At 48.5% G+C, this 23,480-nt stretch overlaps 1 long non-coding RNA gene across 2 annotated transcripts in view; it reads left to right on the top strand.

Moving 5' to 3' along the window:
• The window catches only part of LOC146054580 (uncharacterized), a 47,771-nt gene extending 27,429 nt beyond the window's left edge, over positions 1-20,342 (top strand). The window contains exons 1-4 of one of the 2 annotated variants that reach the window (XR_014468268.1): positions 13,660-13,833; positions 18,809-19,009; positions 19,224-19,678; positions 19,737-20,342. This is a non-coding gene — a long non-coding RNA (uncharacterized LOC146054580). Of the gene's footprint in view, positions 1-13,659; positions 13,834-18,808; positions 19,010-19,223; positions 19,679-19,736 lie in introns of those variants that run through there. The other variant, XR_014468267.1, reaches the window with a different exon arrangement.
• The last annotated feature ends 3,138 nt before the right edge of the window (positions 20,343-23,480 follow it).

Here is a 23,480-nt window from a genome sequence, read left to right as displayed (position 1 = left end):
GGGCTGTGCAAATGCAAAATTACATTTTTTACACAAAAATGCAGTTCTGGCTCAAAATGTTTCATTTTCACAAGGAATGAAGGAGACAAAGCACCCCAAAATCTGTGCCCCAATTTCTCCCGAGTACGGCAATGCCTCACATGGGACCAAAAAATACCATTTGGGTGCATGGCAGGACTCAGAAAGGAAGGAGTGATTTTTGGATTTTGCAGCTCAGATTCTGGTGGAATGTTGGTGGGTGCTATGTTGCATTAGCAAGACCCCCCAAGCACCAATACAGTGGAACCCCCCCCACAAGTGACCCCATTTTGCAAACTACACCCCTCAGGGAATTCATCTAGGGGTATAGTGTACATTTCAAACCCCCAGGGGTTTCACCAATTTTGATACAACTGGGCAGTGAAAATGAAAAATTACATTTTTTTTACACAAAAATGCAGTTCTGGCTCAAAATTTTTCATTTTCATAAGGTATGAAGGAGAAAAAGCACCCCAAAATCTGTGCCCCAATTTCTCTCGAGTATGGCAATGCCTCATATGTGACCAAAAAATACCAGTTGGGTGCATGGCAGGACTCAGAAGGGAAGGAGTGATTTTTGGTGGTGGAATGTTGGTGGGTGCTATGTCGCATTAGCAAGACCCCCAAAGCACCAATACAGTGGAACCCCCCCACAAGTGACCCCATTTTGCAAACTACACCCCTCAGGGAATTCATCTAGGGGTATAGTGTACATTTCAAACCCCCAGGGGTTTCACCAATTTTGATACAACTGGGCAGTGAAAATGAAAAATTACATTTTTTTACACAAAAATGCAGTTCTGGCTCAAAATTTTTCATATTCAGAAGGTATGAAGGAGAAAAAGCACCCCAAAATCTGTGCCCCAATTTCTCCCGAGTACGGCAATGCCTCACATGTGACCAAAAAATACCATTTGGGTGCATGGCAGGACTCAGAAGGGAAGGAGTGATTTTTGGATTTTGCAGGTCAGATTCTGGTGGAATTTTGGTGGGTGCTATGTCGCATTAGCAAGACCCCCCAAGCACCAATACAGTGGAACCCCCCCACAAGTGACCCCATTTTGCAAACTACACCCCTCAGGGAATTCATCTAGGGGTATAGTGTACATTTCAAACCCCCAGGGGTTTCACCAATTTTGATACAACTGGGCTGTGCAAATGCAAAATTACATTTTTTACACAAAAATGCAGTTTTGGCTCAAAATTTTTCATTTTCAGAAGGTATGAAGGAGAAAAAGCACCCCAAAATCTGTGCCCCAATTTCTCCCGAGTACGGCAATGCCTCACATGTGACCAAAAAATACCATTTGGGTGCATGGCAGGACTCAGAAAGGAAGGAGTGATTTTTGGATTTTGCAGCTCAGATTCTGGTGGAATGTTGGTGGGTGCTATGTTGCATTAGCAAGACCCCCAAAGCACCAATACAGTGGAACCCCCCCACAAGTGACCCCATTTTGCAAACTACACCCCTCAGGGAATTCATCTAGGGGTATAGTGTACATTTCAAACCCCCAGGGGTTTCACCAATTTTGATACAACTGGGCTGTGCAAATGCAAAATTACATTTTTTACACAAAAATGCAGTTCTGGCTCAAAATTTTTCATTTTCATAAGGTATGAAGGAGAAAAAGCACCCCAAAATCTGTGCCCCAATTTCTCCCGAGTATGGCAATGCCTCATATGTGACCAAAAAATACCATTTGGGTGCATGGCAGGACTCAGAAAGGAAGGAGTGATTTTTGGTGGTGGAATGTTGGTGGGTGCTATGTCGCATTAGCAAGACCCCCAAAGCACCAATACAGTGGAACCCCCCCACAAGTGACCCCATTTTGCAAACTACACCCCTCAGGGAATTCATCTAGGGGTATAGTGTACATTTTAAACCCCCAGGGGTTTCACCAATTTTGATACAACTGGGCTGTGCAAATGCAAAATTACATTTTTTACACAAAAATGCAGTTCTGGCTCAAAATGTTTCATTTTCACAAGGAATGAAGGAGACAAAGCACCCCAAAATCTGTGCCCCAATTTCTCCCGAGTACGGCAATGCCTCACATGGGACCAAAAAATACCATTTGGGTGCATGGCAGGACTCAGAAAGGAAGGAGTGATTTTTGGATTTTGCAGCTCAGATTCTGGTGGAATGTTGGTGGGTGCTATGTTGCATTAGCAAGACCCCCCAAGCACCAATACAGTGGAACCCCCCCACAAGTGACCCCATTTTGCAAACTACACCCCTCAGGGAATTCATCTAGGGGTATAGTGTACATTTCAAACCCCCAGGGGTTTCACCAATTTTGATACAACTGGGCAGTGAAAATGAAAAATTACATTTTTTTACACAAAAATGCAGTTCTGGCTCAAAATTTTTCATTTTCATAAGGTATGAAGGAGAAAAAGCACCCCAAAATCTGTGCCCCAATTTCTCTCGAGTATGGCAATGCCTCATATGTGACCAAAAAATACCAGTTGGGTGCATGGCAGGACTCAGAAGGGAAGGAGTGATTTTTGGTGGTGGAATGTTGGTGGGTGCTATGTCGCATTAGCAAGACCCCCAAAGCACCAATACAGTGGAACCCCCCCACAAGTGACCCCATTTTGCAAACTACACCCCTCAGGGAATTCATCTAGGGGTATAGTGTACATTTCAAACCCCCAGGGGTTTCACCAATTTTGATACAACTGGGCAGTGAAAATGAAAAATTACATTTTTTTACACAAAAATGCAGTTCTGGCTCAAAATTTTTCATATTCAGAAGGTATGAAGGAGAAAAAGCACCCCAAAATCTGTGCCCCAATTTCTCCCGAGTACGGCAATGCCTCACATGTGACCAAAAAATACCATTTGGGTGCATGGCAGGACTCAGAAGGGAAGGAGTGATTTTTGGATTTTGCAGGTCAGATTCTGGTGGAATTTTGGTGGGTGCTATGTCGCATTAGCAAGACCCCCCAAGCACCAATACAGTGGAACCCCCCCACAAGTGACCCCATTTTGCAAACTACACCCCTCAGGGAATTCATCTAGGGGTATAGTGTACATTTCAAACCCCCAGGGGTTTCACCAATTTTGATACAACTGGGCTGTGCAAATGCAAAATTACATTTTTTACACAAAAATGCAGTTTTGGCTCAAAATTTTTCATTTTCAGAAGGTATGAAGGAGAAAAAGCACCCCAAAATCTGTGCCCCAATTTCTCCCGAGTACGGCAATGCCTCACATGTGACCAAAAAATACCATTTGGGTGCATGGCAGGACTCAGAAAGGAAGGAGTGATTTTTGGATTTTGCAGCTCAGATTCTGGTGGAATGTTGGTGGGTGCTATGTTGCATTAGCAAGACCCCCCAAGCACCAATACAGTGGAACCCCCCCACAAGTGACCCCATTTTGCAAACTACACCCCTCAGGGAATTCATCTAGGGGTATAGTGTACATTTCAAACCCCCAGGGGTTTCACCAATTTTGATACAACTGGGCAGTGAAAATGAAAAATTACATTTTTTTTACACAAAAATGCAGTTCTGGCTCAATTTTTCATTTTCATAAGGTATGAAGGAGAAAAAGCACCCCAAAATCTGTGCCCCAATTTCTCCCGAGTATGGCAATGCCTCATATGTGACCAAAAAATACCATTTGGGTGCATGGCAGGACTCAGAAAGGAAGGAGTGATTTTTGGTGGTGGAATGTTGGTGGGTGCTATGTCGCATTAGCAAGACCCCCAAAGCACCAATACAGTGGAACCCCCCCACAAGTGACCCCATTTTGCAAACTACACCCCTCAGGGAATTCATCTAGGGGTATAGTGTACATTTCAAACCCCCAGGGGTTTCACCAATTTTGATACAACTGGGCAGTGAAAATGAAAAATTACATTTTTTTACACAAAAATGCAGTTCTGGCTCAAAATTTTTCATTTTCATAAGGTATGAAGGAGAAAAAGCACCCCAAAATCTGTGCCCCAATTTCTCCCGAGTACGGCAATGCCTCACATGTGACCAAAAAATACCATTTGGGTGCATGGCAGGACTCAGAAGGGAAGGAGTGATTTTTGGATTTTGCAGCTCAGATTCTGGTGGAATTTTAGTGGGTGCTATGTCGCATTAGCAAGACCCCCCAAGCACCAATACAGTGGAACCCCCCCACAAGTGACCCCATTTTGCAAACTACACCCCTCAGGGAATTCATCTAGGGGTATAGTGTACATTTCAAACCCCCAGGGGTTTCACCAATTTTGATACAACTGGGCTGTGCAAATGCAAAATTACATTTTTTACACAAAAATGCAGTTCTGGCTCAAAATTTTTCATTTTCACAAGGAATGAAGGAGACAAAGCACCCCAAAATCTGTGCCCCAATTTCTCCCGAGTACGGCAATGCCTCACATGTGACCAAAAAATACCATTTGGGTGCATGGCAGGACTCAGAAAGGAAGGAGTGATTTTGGGATTTTGCAGCTCAGATTCTGGTGGAATGTTGGTGGGTGCTATGTCGCATTAGCAAGACCCCCAAAGCACCAATACAGTGGAACCCCCCCACAAGTGACCCCATTTTGCAAACTACACCCCTCAGGGAATTCATCTAGGGGTATAGTGTACATTTCAAACCCCCAGGGGTTTCACCAATTTTGATACAACTGGGCAGTGAAAATGAAAAATTACATTTTTTTACACAAAAATGCAGTTCTGGCTCAAAATTTTTCATTTTCAGAAGGTATGAAGGAGAAAAAGCACCCCAAAATCTGTGCCCCAATTTCTCCCGAGTACGGCAATGCCTCATGTGTGACCAAAAAGTGGCAGGACTCAGAAGGGAAGGAGTGATATTTGGATTTTGCAGCACAAATTCTGGTGGAATGTTGGTGGGTGCTATGTCGCATTAGCAAGACCCCCAAAGCACCAATACAGTGGAACCCCCCCACAAGTGACCCCATTTTGCAAACTACACCCCTCAGGGAATTCATCTAGGGGTATAGTGTACATTTCAAACCCCCAGGGGTTTCACCAATTTTGATACAACTGGACAGTGAAAATGAAAAATTACATTTTTTTACACAAAAATGCAGTTCTGGCTCAAAATTTTTCATTTTTAGAAGGTATGAAGGAGAAAAAGCACCCCAAAATCTGTGCCCCAATTTCTCCCGAGTACGGCAATGTCTCACATGTGACCGAAAAATACCAGTTGGGTGCATGGCAGGACTCAGAAGGGAAGGAGTGATTTTTGGATTTTGCAGCTCAGATTCTGGTGGAATTTTGGTGGGTGCTATGTCGCATTAGCAAGACCCCCGAAGCACGGTGAAATTATGAACCTAATAATCCATAGATGTGTGGTATATTTTAAAACACTCCTTTATACATAGGCCGGGTTTGTCGGGGCAAGTGTCACACTGGAAAATAGTTTGCTTTATTATTCCCTTTTTATAGCAAACTTTGCACCTTTTTTGTGTCCTGCCCTTTTTTCCAGTGGAGGGGATTTCATCAGGAAAATGCTGCCCTGGTACAATACGGGGGCCAGTACTAGAAGTACTGGGGCCCTCTGCCTGCTGGTTCCCAAATATTAGGCCCTTTATGACTTCCTCTTGAAAGTGCATAAATGTCCCCCTCTGGCCGGTAGAACGGAATAGCACGTAAGCGTTATACAGTGCCATCTGGATGATATACACGGCCAGCTTCTTGTACCAGATTTTTGTTTTCCGCAGGGCACTGTACGGCTTCAGTACCTGATCTGAAAGATCCACTCCGCCCATGTACTTATTGTAATCCAGGATACAATTAGGTTTGGAGGTGTGGGTACTGGTACCTCGTACAGGGACGGAGGTGGTACTGTCTCCGTGAATTGTTGTCAGTATAAGGACATCCCTCTTGTCCTTATATTTGACCAACAACATATTTTCGGTGCATATTCCCCTGCTTTCACCCCTTCTCATTACTTGGGCAATGTGCGTTTTTGGGAGGCCTCTTTGGTTCTTGCGCACAGTACCGCAAGCTGCTGTACCTCTTGAACCAAGGGCCTTAAACAGGGGGATGCTGGTGTAAAAGTTATCCACATAGAGGTGATAACCTTTATCCAGGAAGGGGTGCACTAAATCCCAGACAATTTTTCCACTAACACCTACGAGGGAGGGGGGGCATTCTGGCGGTTCAATTCTTGAATCCTTCCCTTCATATACCCTAAACCTGTGGGTGTACCCTGAGGTGCTTTCACACAGCTTATACATTTTTATGCCATACCTTGCCCTCTTACTGGGAAGGTACTGGCGGAATTTAACCCTTCCTTTAAAATGTATAAGGGACTCGTCAATACAAATAAATTTTTCAGGGATGTACATCTCTGCAAATTTGGCACTGAAATGATCAATGACCGGCCTGACTTTGAATAGCCGGTCAAAGGTGGGATCATCTCTGGGAGGGCACTGTGCATTATCGTTGTAATGCAAAAATGTAAGGATCGTCTCAAATCGAGCCCGGGGCATGGCCATACGGTAAAATTGGGTGCTGTACAGAACATCTGTACTCCAATATTGCCTAATTTCTGGCTTTTTTACTATGCCCATATGAAACACCAGACCCCAAAACGTCATCATCTCTACTGCATCTACAGGGGTCCACCTAGCAAATGATGACGTGGGGTTTTGAGCAATAAACTGCTGGGCATATAAATTAGTTTGGTCCACCATTAAATTTATAAAATCATCAGAGAAAAATAATTTGAAAAAGTCAATTTCTCTGAGACCTGTGGAATCAAATTGGATTCCAGGCATGGCCAAAAACTCAGGAACCTGGGGCACAAAATTGTCTGGTGGTGGGGTCCATACGAGATCAATTATTGGGGGGGTCTCAGCTGCTCTACGGGGGCGTCTTTGAGGGGGTCCCTCATCACCAGAGGAGGAAGAGGAGCTTAAGACAAATCCTTCAAATTCCCCGCTTGCATCACTGGCTGTGTCAGAGTCAGAGGCAAGCATGGCATATGCCTCCTCCGCTGAATACATTCTTCTGGATGACTGGGATGACATTTGGGATGACATTTGGGATGCCATTTTTATTTTTGTGTTACTGGTAGTGAAATGTTTCAACACGTGTATAGTGTAGGGGGGGGGGGTACAAACTTTATTTCAACCCGGGGGGTATGTAGTGTGTAGTGTGTATGTAGTGCAGAAAAAAAAAATACTTTATACAGGAATTTGATCCCAATAAAAAAAAAAAAATTGAAGGGGTTAAAAAAAAAAAAAAAAGGTCCTGCGCCAAAAATTGAGCACAGATGTTGGTCAGTAACGTCCGTCACTGAACAGCGCTCAAAGGCAACAGGAATTTGATCAAAAAAAAAAAAAAATAGATCAACCCTGTGCCGAAAAAGCTGATCAGTGATGTACGTCACTGATCAGCGCACAGTGGCCACAGGACACCCACAAAATCACAGTGTGTGTAAAAAAAAAATTAAAAAAAGACCCCACAGCACTCTCAAAAAAAAAAAAGGTGATCAGTGATGCGACACTGATTACCAGTGAGGGGCAGCAGGTGCACAACCTTTGGTGCAACTGACAGTGCAACTGGCAGCAACTGACAGGTATATATAAAAAAAAAAAACCCTGCGCCCCCAAAAAGTTGCTGATCAGCACAGATATACTGATCAGCACAAAAGGGGGGGGGGGTAGCAGACACAAAATATACACTCTCTATCACTCTCTGTCACTATCTCTCTCTATCTCTCACTATCTATCACTATCTATCACTATCTATCAATCTAGGACACTGCAGCAGCAGCACTGACAGTTATATGTATAAAAAAAAACCTGCACCCCCAAAAAGGGGGGGTAGCAGACACAAAATATACACTCTCTATCACTCTCTGTCACTATCTCTCTCTATCTCTCTATCTCTCACTATCTATCACTATCTATCACTCTATGACACTGCAGCAGCAGCACTGACAGTTATATATATAAAAAAAAAACCTGCACCCCCAAAAAGGGGGGGTAGCAGACACAAATCTCTCTATCTGTCACTATCTATCACTATCTATCACTATCTATCACTCTATGACACTGCAGCAGCAGCACTGACAGTTATTTATATATAAAAAAAACCTGCACCCCCAAAAAGGGGGGGTAGCAGACACAAAATATAGCTCTCTCTGTCACTATCTCTCTATCTCTCTCTATCTCTCTCTCTCTCTATCTCTCTATCTCTCTATCACACTGCAGCAGCAGCAGGAAGTCCCAAGAAGTCAGATCCAGGAAGCGTCCAGCACGCTACAAGCAGTGATCAGGTGATCAGGTAAGGTATTTGCAAGGATCAGGTAAGTATTAGCAAGGATCAGGTCAGTATCACGGCAGATAGGCACGGTGACCGCTCTGCACGCTATTCCAGACCGGAATGGCGTCTGCAGCGCAGTCACCGTTAGTTTAAATGTCGCGCCTTGGCTGTGATTGGCTGTCGGTCCGACGGACCAATCACAGCCTTGGAGGAAGGTGGGGTGAGGGTGGGGTGAGGTGTCATCGTCACCGATGACCCCCTCATGCCCCCTTACGCCCGGCGGTGATTGACACCTGTGTTACCGAGCGTCTGATTCGCTGGTAACACAGGAAACCGCTGTGAATGGCTGTTCACACTGAACAGCCAATCACAGCGATCGCCGACGGGGGGGCGGCATCGCAGCCCCCCCTGGGCATGCAGGGACATGTCTGCTGTCAGGGACAGCAGACATCGTCCCTCTGTCACTGCGTCTCTAGACGCAGTGACAGTTTAAAGTCGTGACGTACATTTATGCCATGTGTCGGGAAGAACATCCCGGCCATGACGTAAATGTACGTCAAATGTCGGGAAGGGGTTAATATTTCGCTGTCCTTAATAAATGAATCAATAAACATCATGTTTTAGCCAATTCTCTGTTTCTTGGGTCACTTTATTAATGTACCTATAACATTAATCAGAACATTAATATATGCTAACCTAGATTGCCCCTTGTAGGAATACTTTATCTTTCTTTGCTTCCAAGTCTAATACATATTCCTGGGTGCGCCTCCCCCATTACCAATTGATACTTAATATAGTAATGCAGGGGTGAGATAGCTATACCAATTACAGGCCGTGCGGATTGATAACCTCTATCTATTAACCGGTATCAGCGGTATCAGATGGTCGAAAGTCATCAGGTCGACATACTGCAAAGTCGACATGGGTCTAGGTCGACAGGTCATTAGGTCAACATGGTCTAGGTCGACTGGGTTTTTCACTGGAATTTTGGTTTTTTTTTTGAGCCGACATGTGCTGACAGGCGGAATTTCATGCCCTACCATCCACTAGGGCAGGCGTTCCCAACCACGGTCCTCAGGACACACCAACAGTGCAGGTTTTAGTGATATCCAGGCTTCAGCACAGATGGATTAATCCAAATCACAGGTACTAATTAAGTCACCTGTGCTCAAGCCTGGATATCATTAAAACCTGTAATGTTGGTGTGCCTTGAGGACCGTGGTTGGGAATGCCTGCACTAGGGTGTGGTAGGAGAATAACATAGAGTGCCAAGCACAGCCAGACATGCGAGGGGATGCGGTGCACTTAATCCTGTGTCCATGTTGACTGTGTCGGCATTCGGGTAAAAAAAAAAAGTACAAAACCCCATGTTGAGCTAGACCATTTCGACCTAATGCTTTTTTGGACCAAATGACCTGTTGACCTGTTAACCTTGCAGTATGTTGACCTAATGACTGTCGACAATCTTTAGGTCGACCATATGATCCTTACCTGTTTCAGCAAGGAGTGTGAGGCCAATTTCTCTCCAGGGAATGGAGAAATATCTGTGTTTAGAGCCAGACTAGAATCACGTCTGTCTGTACGGGTTGCCCGTCAGGCCGCGCCCGCAGACAATAGATCGGGTATCATTTTTTTTTTTTTTTTATGTATGTTTGACAAAGGCCATACACTTCATTGGAGGTGAAGATCCGCAGACGAAGGCCAGAGCATACAGCTAATTGCTGCCGATCCTACTATTAAAAAAGAAAAAGGAATGTATTGTATACACAGAACATCAAACATGCCTTCCAACTTTTACCAATAGATCAGTGGGACCTGCATGCAGCTGGCCCTGGAAAGGGGTGGGGCTATGTGCAACGGGGGCGGGACCGGGCATCGAGGCCCCGGGTTTTCCATCTTCTTTGCCAGCGTACCCAGCCCCGTCTCTCCTTGCTGCACCTATCCAGCAATCACCAGCTGCCCCACAAAGCAGAGCAGCCATGATCACCTCCCCTCAAGGGACATCAGGGCAGGCTCCAAATAGCGGGACCGTACCACTGTAATCAGGACAGTTGGGAGGAATGCTATTCGTTTTCGGGACTTGTCTCCTGTCCTACATAACAGTTTATAGATGCTGTGACCAGGGGTGAGGGTCATTAAGTCGACAGTAATTAGATCTATTGGTCTGCAGTGAAAAGGTCTACATATGAAAAAGATCGACCTGGTTTAAATTGACGCTGAAAATGGTCGACACAATCCAAAAGGCTGCATGAAAAAGGTCAACACAGGAATAGGTCGACATGAGTTATTAAAGAAAATTGTGTATGTGGAAATCTGCTGACACGGGCACTGTATAAGTGTACAGCGACACGGACACACAGCTCCAATTTCTATTCACTTTTTCTTAATGCACTTTTTTAATTTTAACCTATTTTGCTGTTTTGTGCCAATGAATAAACTGTATATTCTACGCAGGGGCAGAGCGTCCATGGCGTCCCAGTCAGTGACTACCTCCATCAGAACAGCCGTAATGGTAATTGGTCTGTACACAGTCTCCGTCCTGCCCCCACTTAAAGTTATTCCTCCTGGTTATATATGGTGGCTAATTATTAATATTATGTAGTTTGAGCAGAAAATATTGTGGTATCAGTGGATGAGTCAAAAACTCAGGCTGCTCCCGGATCCGAAGGCGCTACACCCCACGCCCCTGAAACAGCAGACACTGGAGGAGGATTCGAACCCGTGGTGGCTCAGCCTGAGTGGCTGTCCCAGACGCTGAACTAACGGTACACGCCACTGTACCAGCCACTCATACACGGACTGTCCGTGTATCTCGTAGCTACAATGCAGTGACGTCATTCACGCTGTGCCGCACCATCGCCACCTATTGGCAGCTGCTGGAACTACACCTGGCACATATTGCATCGTCATCACTGCTGCTCCCCCTACATGAGCACTCTGCCCCGGCTGCTCTGATGGAGGCAGTCACTGACTGGGACGCCATGGACGCTCTGCCCCTGCGTAGAAGAAGCGGCTGGTAAGTGCACATGTGCAGAACACCCCCTGAGCATTGAGCAACCTGTGGGTGAGGACTGGAGCTCAGTCTGTATGTTGGTCATGTATGTGACTCCCACAGGGCTGCTGTATGGTGCTACTGGGGATATCTATGTGTATGGGCATACCAGTGTATCCTCAGCAGCGCTACTCTATGGCTCAGGTTGTAATATCTCAGCCCCAGTGCTGTCTGCATTATTATACACTGTATATTATCTATCTGCTTTCCCAAAGTGTGACACAGGTGTATATAGACCAGATTATAATCTATGGAAAGCCTCTGTGTGTATACCATATGTTCTCTCTCTCTGCTGCAGTAGCTATGCGCGCTTTGCTATGTTCTATGATAATAAACACATGTGAGTGTAATGGTAAATATGTGCCCGGCATGCCAATGTGGTGAGATACAGGTGCGCCAAACCGTACAGGCTAGCAAACTGCACGTAGCCAGTAGTGCAGATGTAGGAAAACTGGGCATACTGTATATAGGCTGGGATCACTGCTGCGTTCAGGTGACACCAAGTACATGTACGGGATTGCTTGCTGGATGGTTATACCATACCTCCCAACTGTCACGATTACAGCGGGACAGTCCCGATTTTCGGGTCCTGTCCCGCTGTCCCACCCACGGCAGGCATTGTCCCGCTGCGGGGGGTGGCAGTTGGGAGACCCCCAATCTAGTAGAATAGATGCTGTGCGCATGCGCACAGCGTCTATGGTACTTGTGTAGTTTCACGGCGCCGGAAGTGCAGAGGCTCACGTGCCGCTCTAGCTATGAAACTTGGCAGCCTGCCAGAGGCTCTGATTAACCGTGCGCGTGCCGCTCTAGCTCTGTCTGACTGAGCTTGTGCCGCACTAGCTGTATGTAAACAGCGTAGCTGCCGGCCAGCAGCAGCAGCAGCGCTGACAGGTCAATGTCACTGTGGCACTTGTAGTTCCACAGTGAAATAGGCAGCGCCTGGGCACCGCTGACAACGGGGGTATGTTAAAGTGCACACCCCGGCACAGCGATGCCGGCGCTTCTAAACTGTACGCGAGATTCAGACGCAACTGCGTTTGAATCTCGAGTCACATAGATAGCCGCTAAGAAGCCGGAAAGCCTGGATTCAGACGCTAAAGCGTTAGAATACAGGCGCCTTGCAAGCCGCAAAGGTGTTGGGGCTTGTAAACCCAGACGCAAATGCGTCTGGATTTACTTAGGTGAAGGGGTACATTTAAATTTAGACGCAAAAGCATTTAAATTTAGGTGGCCCTAGGGGAACACTATTGAAACCCACCCTCAGTGCCACTAGTGGACGCCACAGCTGTGGACCGTGTAAATCCCACTATCCACGGCCACCCGAAGCGTGGCGGTACGCGTCCTACGACCTTTTCATACCTCCACTATCCACGTCAGCGTGGAGTTGAGAATAGAATAGTGTGGCGAGCGCAGCGAGCCCGAAGCGTGGCGAGCGCACGCTGATACCTTCACAGCTATCCGCGTCCCCTCGCGGGCTTCACAGGTGTCAGCGTAAGCCCGAAGCGTGGCGAGCGGACGCTGACACCTGTGAAGCCCGCGAGGGGACGCAGATAGCTGTGAAGGTATGCGTGTCCCCTCGCGCGGACTGTTATGTCCTACATAACAGTTTATAGATGCTGTGACCAGGGGTGAGGGTCATTAAGTCAACAGTAATTAGATCTATTGGTCTGCAGTGAAAAGGTCTACATATGAAAAAGATCGACCTGGTTTAAATTGACGCTGAAAATGGTCGACACAATCCAAAAGGCTGCATGAAAAAGGTCAACACAGGAATAGGTCGACATGAGTTATTAAAGAAAATTGTGTATGTGGAAATCTGCTGACACGGGCACTGTATAAGTGTACAGCGACACGGACACACAGCTCCAATTTCTATTCACTTTTTCTTAATGCACTTTTTTAATTTTAACCTATTTTGCTGTTTTGTGCCAATGAATAAACTGTATATTCTACGCAGGGGCAGAGCGTCCATGGCGTCCCAGTCAGTGACTACCTCCATCAGAGCAGCCGTAATGGTAATTGGTCTGTACACAGTCTCCGTCCTGCCCCCACTTAAAGTTATTCCTCCTGGTTATATATGGTGGCTAATTATTAATATTATGTAGTTTGAGCAGAAAATAATGTGGTATCAGTGGATGAGTCAAAAACTCAGGCTGCTCCCGGATCCGAAGGCGCTACACCCCACGCCCCTGAAACAGCAGACACTGGAGGAGGATTCGAACCCGTGGTGGCTCAGCCTGAGTGGCTGTCCCAGACGCTGAACTAACGGTACACACCACTGTACCAGCCACTCATACACGGACTGTCCGTGTATCTCGTAGCTACAATGCAGTGACGTCATTCACGCTGTGCCGCACCATCGCCACCTATTGGCAGCTGCTGGAACTACACCTGGCACATATTGCATCGTCATCACTGCTGCTCCCCCTACATGAGCACTCTGCCCCGGCTGCTCTGATGGAGGCAGTCACTGACTGGGACGCCATGGACGCTCTGCCCCTGCGTAGAAGAAGCGGCTGGTAAGTGCACATGTGCAGAACACCCCCTGAGCATTGAGCAACCTGTGGGTGAGGACTGGAGCTCAGTCTGTATGTTGGTCATGTATGTGACTCCCACAGGGCTGCTGTATGGTGCTACTGGGGATATCTATGTGTATGGGCATACCAGTGTATCCTCAGCAGCGCTACTCTATGGCTCAGGTTGTAATATCTCAGCCCCAGTGCTGTCTGCATTATTATACACTGTATATTATCTATCTGCTTTCCCAAAGTGTGACACAGGTGTATATAGACCAGATTATAATCTATGGAAAGCCTCTGTGTGTATACCATATGTTCTCTCTCTCTGCTGCAGTAGCTATGCGCGCTTTGCTATGTTCTATGATAATAAACACATGTGAGTGTAATGGTAAATATGTGCCCGGCATGCCAATGTGGTGAGATACAGGTGCGCCAAACCGTACAGGCTAGCAAACTGCACGTAGCCATTAGTGCAGATGTAGGAAAACTGGGCATACTGTATATAGGCTGGGATCACTGCTGCGTTCAGGTGACACCAAGTACATGTACGGGATTGCTTGCTGGATGGTTATACCATACCTCCCAACTGTCACGATTACAGCGGGACAGTCCCGATTTTCGGGTCCTGTCCCGCTGTCCCACCCACGGCAGGCATTGTCCCGCTGCGGGGGGTGGCAGTTGGGAGACCCCCAATCTAGTAGAATAGATGCTGTGCGCATGCGCACAGCGTCTATGGTACTTGTGTAGTTTCACGGCGCCGGAAGTGCAGAGGCTCACGTGCCGCTCTAGCTATGAAACTTGGCAGCCTGCCAGAGGCTCTGATTAACCGTGCGCGTGCCGCTCTAGCTCTGTCTGACTGAGCTTGTGCCGCACTAGCTGTATGTAAACAGCGTAGCTGCCGGCCAGCAGCAGCAGCAGCGCTGACAGGTCAATGTCACTATGGCACTTGTAGTTCCACAGTGAAATAGGCAGCGCCTGGGCACCGCTGACAACGGGGGTATGTTAAAGTGCACACCCCGGCACAGCGATGCCGGCGCTTCTAAACTGTACGCGAGATTCAGACGCAACTGCGTTTGAATCTCGAGTCACATAGATAGCCGCTAAGAAGCCGGAAAGCCTGGATTCAGACGCTAAAGCGTTAGAATACAGGCGCCTTGCAAGCCGCAAAGGTGTTGGGGCTTGTAAACCCAGACGCAAATGCGTCTGGATTTACTTAGGTGAAGGGGTACATTTAAATTTAGACGCAAAAGCATTTAAATTTAGGTGGCCCTAGGGGAACACTATTGAAACCCACCCTCAGTGCCACTAGTGGACGCCACAGCTGTGGACCGTGTAAATCCCACTATCCACGGCCACCCGAAGCGTGGCGGTACGCGTCCTACGACCTTTTCATACCTCCACTATCCACGTCAGCGTGGAGTTGAGAATAGAATAGTGTGGCGAGCGCAGCGAGCCCGAAGCGTGGCGAGCGCACGCTGATACCTTCACAGCTATCCGCGTCCCCTCGCGGGCTTCACAGGTGTCAGCGTAAGCCCGAAGCGTGGCGAGCGGACGCTGACACCTGTGAAGCCCGCGAGGGGACGCAGATAGCTGTGAAGGTATGCGTGTCCCCTCGCGCGGCTCACTGCGCTCGCCACGCTTCGGGCTCTGTGGCTCGCTGCGCTCGCCACACTATTCTATTCTCAACTCCATGCCGAAGTGGATAGTGGGGGTATGAAAAGGTCGTAGGACGCGTACCGCCGCCCCTCGCGGGGCTCTCCACGCTTCGGGTGAGCGTGGATAGTGAGGCTGATTCAGGAACACATTCACCTCAGTGTCTCATACAGGGCTACTGCTGACTGACTACGCAAACTGCGTAGCTCCCTGACTGACTACGTAACGCTGTCCGCGCACGTCTAAGCCGAAGTGCCGGGAGTGTGAATTGAGACGCTAAATAAGTTAGCGTCTACATTGGGAACACCAGCGGTGTGCCGGGGTTTGCGATGTGCCGGGGTGTGCGATTTATAAGCCCCGTTTGTTTGTTTTTAAGCCCCGTTTGTCTGTTTTTTACACGATACACTTCATTACATTTGGCACGCGCAGCGCTACGCTACCTGGCAGGCTGCCAAGTTTCATAGCTAGAGCGGCATGCGAGCCTCTGCAATTCCGGGGCCGTGAAACTACACAAGTACCGCGTCTATTCTCGTATGAAAATGAGGTCGCGGCTAATTAGCATAAGCTGTGCCCTCATTTGCATACGCCCCACCCCCTATTTCCCCAACACAGAAGTTGGGAGGTATGTTATACAGGGATTATTGTCACATTAGTTATACTGTAGTCTAAAGTGTATACTGTATTATCTACTATCCTAATGGGGCATACACACAGGGGGCGGGATGTACTAAAGGGAAAATGTGGTAAAACGGGGGTTTTACCGCATTTCCCTATGTACCATTACCCGTCCGCCCCGTCTCCGCCTGGCAGGGTATCGCCACCTCTGGGTGGCGATACCCTATAGATGCCTATGGGCTTCTATCGCCGCCCACCGTCCTTGCGACCTCCCCCCCCCTCCCGTCCTCCATCGATCTCCTCCTCCCCCAGCAGGTGTCACAGCCGGGAGGACATCCGGCTGTAGGGAGGAGGAGGAGAGGCAGGGGGACACTGACAGCCGCCAGGATGTGACAGAGACCCCCGCACACCACATTACAGGTATCGCGGGGGTCTCCGTCACCGCAACCCGATGCTAGCCGCATATGTTAGTACATATGCGGTAGCATCGCGGCGGCTGGCAGACGAGGGTCAGTGATGTACATTAATACATCCCGCCCAGGGGGATATGAGGCTTATTTCTAAGTGAGAAAGTAGGGGAGAGGAGGAGAGCACACTGAGGGTCTAGGTCCACTCAGTGTGCTCTCCTCCTCTCCCCTATCCCTATTACATGTATTTTGATCTGTATTAGCTTAAAATCGTTTAGTCGGAGCGGTATGCCAGTTCTCACTGGCCTGCTCAGTCAGAGGCGCTACTTGCGTGACGTCCGCAGCGCTCAGATCTGACTCCTAACAGACGGAGATCTCCGGCGCTGACTCTAACACGCCGGAGCTCCTCTGCAGGGTACACGTCCTCATTGACGCGGCTCTCCCTCTCATTTGCGGCGCGCAGTGCTGGTGCAGAGGTGGCAGATCTCACCAGACACGCACCGCTTGAGGGGTGACCCGCGGGGCACCATATTGCCTACCCTATTTGTGATGTGAAGTAATCTGATCAGTAACATCACAGGGGAACATAAACCCAGATAATTTTGTTACCAGCAGATCAGTAATAGGCGACTTAAACGCACAAAATTCCACTGTGGAAAACTGTACAATAAACCATTATTACTAATACATAGAATCTAACCAACATCTAGGAGGATATTGAGTTGGATCACACTGAGTAAGGATTTCTATCCTTTTTAAACCTACACTGTGTGTGTCTTTATGTGTCACTGTCTGTCTATATTTCGCTACATTCTTTTAAACATATCCAAATAAAAGTTAAATTTTACTTTCTTAATAACCTGTGCACCACACAGAGACATACTTTCTCTTCTTTCCAAAAATTGTCAAACCTGTGTCCAGTGGTAGCACACCCTCCCTACTCACGGTTAACCAACCGATGTACAAATACACTGAGGGTAAATGAGAACAATACTGCTTTGATAAAAACCTGTGCGACTGATTGCCCCACGTTCCCCTTTCCCCAAAACTCATTTATTTCTAAGTGATCTGACTAGATCGCTTAGAAATGAAAAAAGGATCACTCCACGTGTATACCCTCTGGTGATGACGATTGCGCGGTCCCGCGCGTCGCTGTTGCCTGACTAGATTTACACTGCATCCAGTTATAAATCTAGTCATCGCCAGTGTTCTCACACCAGAGAACACTGGCCGTGACAGATTGTTCAGCACACAATGCTGAGCCATCTGTGCTTAACTGCAAACTTAGCGCAGAGGCTCACTTGCACTGTGTGTGCACAGCTTTAGGGATGGACGTCTTTGCAATTGATAACAATAGTGCAACTGCCCATTGATTGTGGCATACTATGCAATGGATGACCATCAATGTTTTTACCTATTGATGGTGATCCATTTTCTTTGACTGATTGGATTGTGGGCCAATCAAAACATGTAGGCGGTGCTTCATGAGTGTTGGGGCAGAGCTATGCTGGTGGTAAGGGTTGCTGGTCTTACTGTACTGCATATTAAAATAATAATAATAAAAAATATATATATAATTTATGTAAGGTGCTAAACAACATATAATGGTGATTCAATTGTTTTGTGCACCCGTAGCTCTTGCCTAATGTAGTGGGAGCTAATGAATTGTTCGCAGCACTTGCCCTGGTCTTGTCGGCTGCATTTTTGCGCCCTAAATAAACTAGATGCAGCTTATTGCCCTACTGTGCGTGAAGGGTGCGAGGAGAAATCCAGGTGAGGTGCAGCCTGGGAGTCGGGTCACCAAACAATTGACTTTGATTTTAAAGCTTGTTTGTCACTGAGCGTATGTTGCAGGCATGTCCAAAATATGGCCCTTCAGCTGTTTTGAAACTACACATCCCAGCATGCCTTGACATAGTTTTAGTATTCCCTAATAGCAAAACTGTGGCAAGGCATGATGGGACTTGCAGTTTCACAAAAGCTGGCGGGCCATAGTTTGGACATGATTGGTGTATTGGGTTCATTAGCTGTTCACTAGCATTTTGCACAAACCACTTTGGCACATATGGAGATGTAATCTCTTTATTAGTGTTTTTATTAGTCTTGCACTCTACTATTACATATAATGCATGCCTTGACACCGTTTCACCGTTCGTGACACCCAAAATGTCGTTAAAATATTTGTTCCAACCAGATTGTTGCTCGGAAAATGTCCAAACTTTTTTTATTTCTTTACATTTTTGAAATACACAAAATGTTAAAATTGGATGTGAATTTCTACTTCATTTCCTTACATACAGGGAGCAACTTCTATCAGTCACCCCACCTTGACAAAGTGCCCAGCGAGGCATGAAACAGGTTGGAGACTTTGCTGCTGCCCGAAGTACCGACACGCCAGTCGCTGACGTCAGCAAGCCGCGCCCCGGGACCAAAGCCGCAACAGAAGATTCCACCCAGAAGCGGACAGCAACTGAGCTGAGGAATACCGCTGCCTCTGTAAGGTTAGGGTTAGTAGGGACAGCACGACAATCTCCCTCTCTCACCTCACATCCTCCAAAAGGAGTGTAAACATTATTTTACTAATACATTTTTACTTTACAGGTGTCACTCGTATAAACTTATCCCATCGCTCTTTTTTACCCCTCAGAACCTTTGCATTTATGAGAGCTGCTATACCATCAGTGCAGTTGATTTAACATTTTTCTCCTCACTTAGGATTATGTGCCACCGAAGAAGGACGGTGAATGTGAGACACCCAGCAGCAGCCGTCCCTATGTGTTCAGAAGAGGGATCAAGACCCAGGATTCCAAGACTGTGCCTTAACCTCACTCATTGATAAATGAGAGAAACAATGACCATAAGATCCTGAAACTCACCAACAAAATCATCCAGCTGCTGACCGGAGAGGTGACTGCTGGGAATAGGTCATTATACAGTAACACCGGGGGAGGTGACTGCTGGGAATGGGACATTATACAGTAACATCGGGGGTTGTGACCAGAGAGATGACTGCTGGGAATGGAACATTATACAGTAACACCGGGGGATGTGACCGGAGAGGTGACTGCTGGGAATGGGGCATTATACAGTAACAATAGGGGATGTGACCGGAGAGGTGACTGCTGGGAATGGGTCATTATACAGTAACACCAGAGGATGAGACCGGAGAGGTGACTGCTGGGAATGGGGCATTATACAGTAACAATGGGGGGGGGTGTGACCAGAGAGGTGACTGCTGGGAATGGGACATTATACATTAGCACCGAGGGATGTGACCAGAGAGGTGACTGCTGGAATGGGGAATTATACAGTAACACCGGAGAGGTGCCCGCTGGGAATGAGGCATTATACAGTAACATCGGGGGATGTGACCAGAGATGTGACTGCTGGGAATGTGGAATTATACAGTAACACCGGGGGAGGTGACTGCTGTAAATGGGACATGATACAGTAACATCGGGGGATGTGATCTGAGAGGATACAGCTGGGAATGGGACATTATACAGTAACACCTGGGGATGTGACCGGAGAGAAGACTGCTGGGATTGGGACATTATACAGTAACACAGGGGGATGGAAATGGGACATTATACAGTAACACCGGGGGATGTGACCGGAGAGGTGACTGCTGGGTATGGGACAGTATACAGTAACATCAGAAGAATGTAACCAGAGAGGTGTCTGCTGGGAATGAGACATTATACAGTATCACCAGAGGATGAGACCGGAGAGGTGACTGCTGGGATTGGGGCATTATACAGCAACACAGGGGGATGTGACCAGAGAGGTGACTGCTGGGAATGGGAGAGAGAGGGTGGAGAGAGAGAGGGTAGAGAGAGAGAGAGGGTGAGGTGAGAGAAAGAGGGTGGAGAGAGGGTGAGGCGAGAGAGGGTGAGGCGAGAGAGAGAGAGTGAGGGTGAGAGAGAGTGAGGGTGAGGCGAGAGAGAGGGTGAGGCGAGAGAGAGGGTGAGGCGAGAGAGAGAGAGAGGGTGAGGAGAGAGAGAGGGTGAGGAGAGAGAGAGGGTGAGGCGAGAGATAGGGTGAGGCGAGAGAGAGAGAGGGTGAGGCGAGAGAGAGGGTGAGGCGAGAGAGAGAGAGGGAGAGAGGCGAGAGAGAGAGGGTGAGGCGAGAGAGAGAGAGGGTGAGGTGAGATAGGGTGGAGAGAGAGAGAGAGGGTGGAGAGAGAGAGGGTGGAGAGAGAGAGAGAGGGTGGAGAGAGATGGTGGAGAGAGAGAGAGAGGGTGGAGAGAGAGAGGGAGAGAGAGAGGGAGAGAGAGAGGGAGAGAGAGAGGGTGGAGAGAGAGAGAGAGGGTGAGGCGAGAGAGAGAGGGTGAGGCGAGAGAGAGGGTGAGGCGAGAGAGAGAGAGAGAGGGTGAGGCGAGAGAGGGTGGAGAGAGAGAGAGGGTGGAGAGAAAGAGGGTAGAGAGAGAGAGAGAGAGAGAGAGTGGGTGGAGAGAGGGTGAGGCGAGAGAGAGAGGGTGAGGCGAGAGAGAGGGTGAGGCGAGAGAGAGAGAGGGTGAGGCGAGAGAGAGAGAGAGGGTGAGGCGAGAGAGAGAGAGAGTGAGGCGAGAGAGAGAGGGTGAGGCGAGAGAGAGAGAGGGTGAGGCGAGAGAGAGAGAGGGTGAGGCGAGAGAGAGAGGGTGAGGCGAGAGAGAGAGAGAGGGGGGGTGAGGCGAGAGAGAGAGGGTGAGGCGAGAGAGAGAGAGAGAGGGTGAGGCGAGAGAGAGAGTGGAGAGAGAGAGAGAGGGTGGAAAGAGAGAGAGAGGGTGGAGAGAGAGAGGGCGAGAGAGAGAGGGTGGAGGGTGGAGAGAGAGAGAGGGTGGAGAGAGAGAGAGAGAGAGGGTGGAGAGAGAGAGGGTGGAGAGAGAGAGAGAGGGTGGAGAGAGAGAGAGAAAAGGAGAGGGGGTGTGGAGGAGGGGAAGTGAAGGAGAGGAGGGGGGAGTGGAGGAGCAGAGAAGGGGAGGGGGTGCGGAGTATAGGAGGTGAGCAGGAGGGAAGCGAGAGGAGGAGGGGAAGCAGAAGAGGAAGGAGAGCTGAGGAGTGAGAGGAAAGAAGAAAGGAAAGTAGGGGAGGGGGTGAGGAGTATTGGAAGCAAAAGAAAGAAGGGGGAAACAGGAAAGGAGGAGGGGGAGCGGAGGAGGTGGTTGGGGAGCTGAGGAGGAGGGGAGAACAGAGAGCAGGAGCAGATAAGAAGAGGGGGAGAGGAGGAGGAGAGGAGGCATGGAGGAGGTGCAGAGAAGGGAGCGCAGTGCAAGCTGGTGCTGGGTACCTCCTGTGACAATCAGCAGCGATGGTAGCGATGATTTTGCTGCCCCTGCTCCTGGGCAGACTGGGTCTGCTGCACTTTCTCTTCTTCTGTGCTAGTCATCTCTTCCTGCTCCATCTCCCCGGCGCTGGGTCTTCTCTTCCTGTACCCCAGCACAGGTTCACTGGCAGTCAGAGAGAGAAAAGTGTGGGGAAATTGGTGAGGAGAGCAAAAGAGGGGAAAGGGAGAGCTGGGGAGAGGAGGAGGGGAAGGAGGAGAGGGATCAGAGAAGAAGGAGCAAAGGAGTGGAGGAGGGGGATCAGAGAAGGAGCAAAGGAGTGGAGGAGGAGAGAAGCGGACATGTAGAGAAGTAGCACAGAAGGCACTGTGTACCTCTTGTCATTGGTGCTGCATGGTACATGATCAGCAGCGATTGAAATGCTCCTCCTCCTCCGACGAAAAGTGGTGGGGAGGAGAGAGAGAAGGGGAGCAGAGAAGAGGAGGAGTAAGAGGAGGGAGAGTAGAGGAGGAGAGGAGAAGGGAGAGCAGGAGAAGAGGAGAGGGGTGAGGAGGAGGGGAAGTGCAGGAGAAGAGGGGAGGGGGAGAGGAAGAGAGGGGAAGCGGAGAAGTGAGAGAAGGGGAGGGGGTGCGGAGGAGATGAGGTGAGCAGGAGGGAAGCAAAGGAGAGGAGGAGGAGGGGTAGTGGAGGAGGGAAAGAGATGTGGTAGCTGAGGAGAAGAGGAGCGGAGACAAGGAGAAGGGAAAGCAGGGGAGGGGTGAAGAGGATTGGAAGCAGAAGAAAGGAGGGGAAGCAGAGGAAAGGAGGAGCAGAGGAGAGGAGGAGCGGAGGAAGGGAAGCTGAAGAGAGGTTGTGGGGGAGGAGAGGGGGGGAGGAGAGGAGAGTAGGAGGGAGCGGAGGATGGAGAATAGATGAGGAGGAGGTGGGGGAGCTAAGGGAAGGAGTAGGAGGAGTTATGAGGCTGCTGATCCCTGTGTGTGGTTATATATCTCTTATATATTTGGCTACATCTGTCACTCAAAGTGTGTCTGGAGCTATAACGCTGGGTGGAGCCTCTGACTCACATGATTGACTCACATGACAGAGAACCAGCCCAGTGAGCCCACAGACAGTGCCAGACACCCTCTGCCTCTCCATGTTACACAGCAAAGACACAACTACTCACCAGACACACCAGGTGAGCGCCCCACACCTCTATACCTCCCAACATGACCCTCTCCAGGAGGGACAGAATGCTCTGTTTGTGGACTTCCATCTTAATTTATGATTGTCATCACCTGTCATTTTAAACAGGGTACTTGACAAGAAAGGTGTTTAAGCACAGGTGATGGTAATCCATAAATTAAGAAGAAAGTCCAGAAACAGAGCAATGTGTCCCTCCTGGAGAGGGTCATGTTGGGTATGCACCTCCCCCCCCCCCCCCCCCCCCCCCCCCCCATTCACGGCATCCCCATGATTAAATGGCACATGCAAAACACTGACATGGCTATGGTCGACAATGAAAAAGGTTGACAAGATTTATTTTTCACTTTTTCAATGTTTTCATATTCATTCTCATGTGTCGACATGGACACCAATGAAGTGCCACACTTATGTCAACATTTACATGTGTTGACCTTTCTGTGCTGATTTTTTCTAGTGGCGATTCGCAGCACACCCGGTGACTCCCACGATCCCCCCTCCCACGATTCGCGACAACCCCCCGGGC

This window comes from Crinia signifera, unplaced genomic scaffold (genome assembly GCF_055691185.1).
Source record: "Crinia signifera unplaced genomic scaffold, ASM5569118v1 HAP2_SCAFFOLD_253, whole genome shotgun sequence".
Lineage (NCBI taxonomy): Eukaryota > Metazoa > Chordata > Amphibia > Anura > Myobatrachidae > Crinia > Crinia signifera.
Note: the sequence above shows the minus strand (reverse complement) of the source record. Positions and strands in the feature narration are given on the sequence as shown.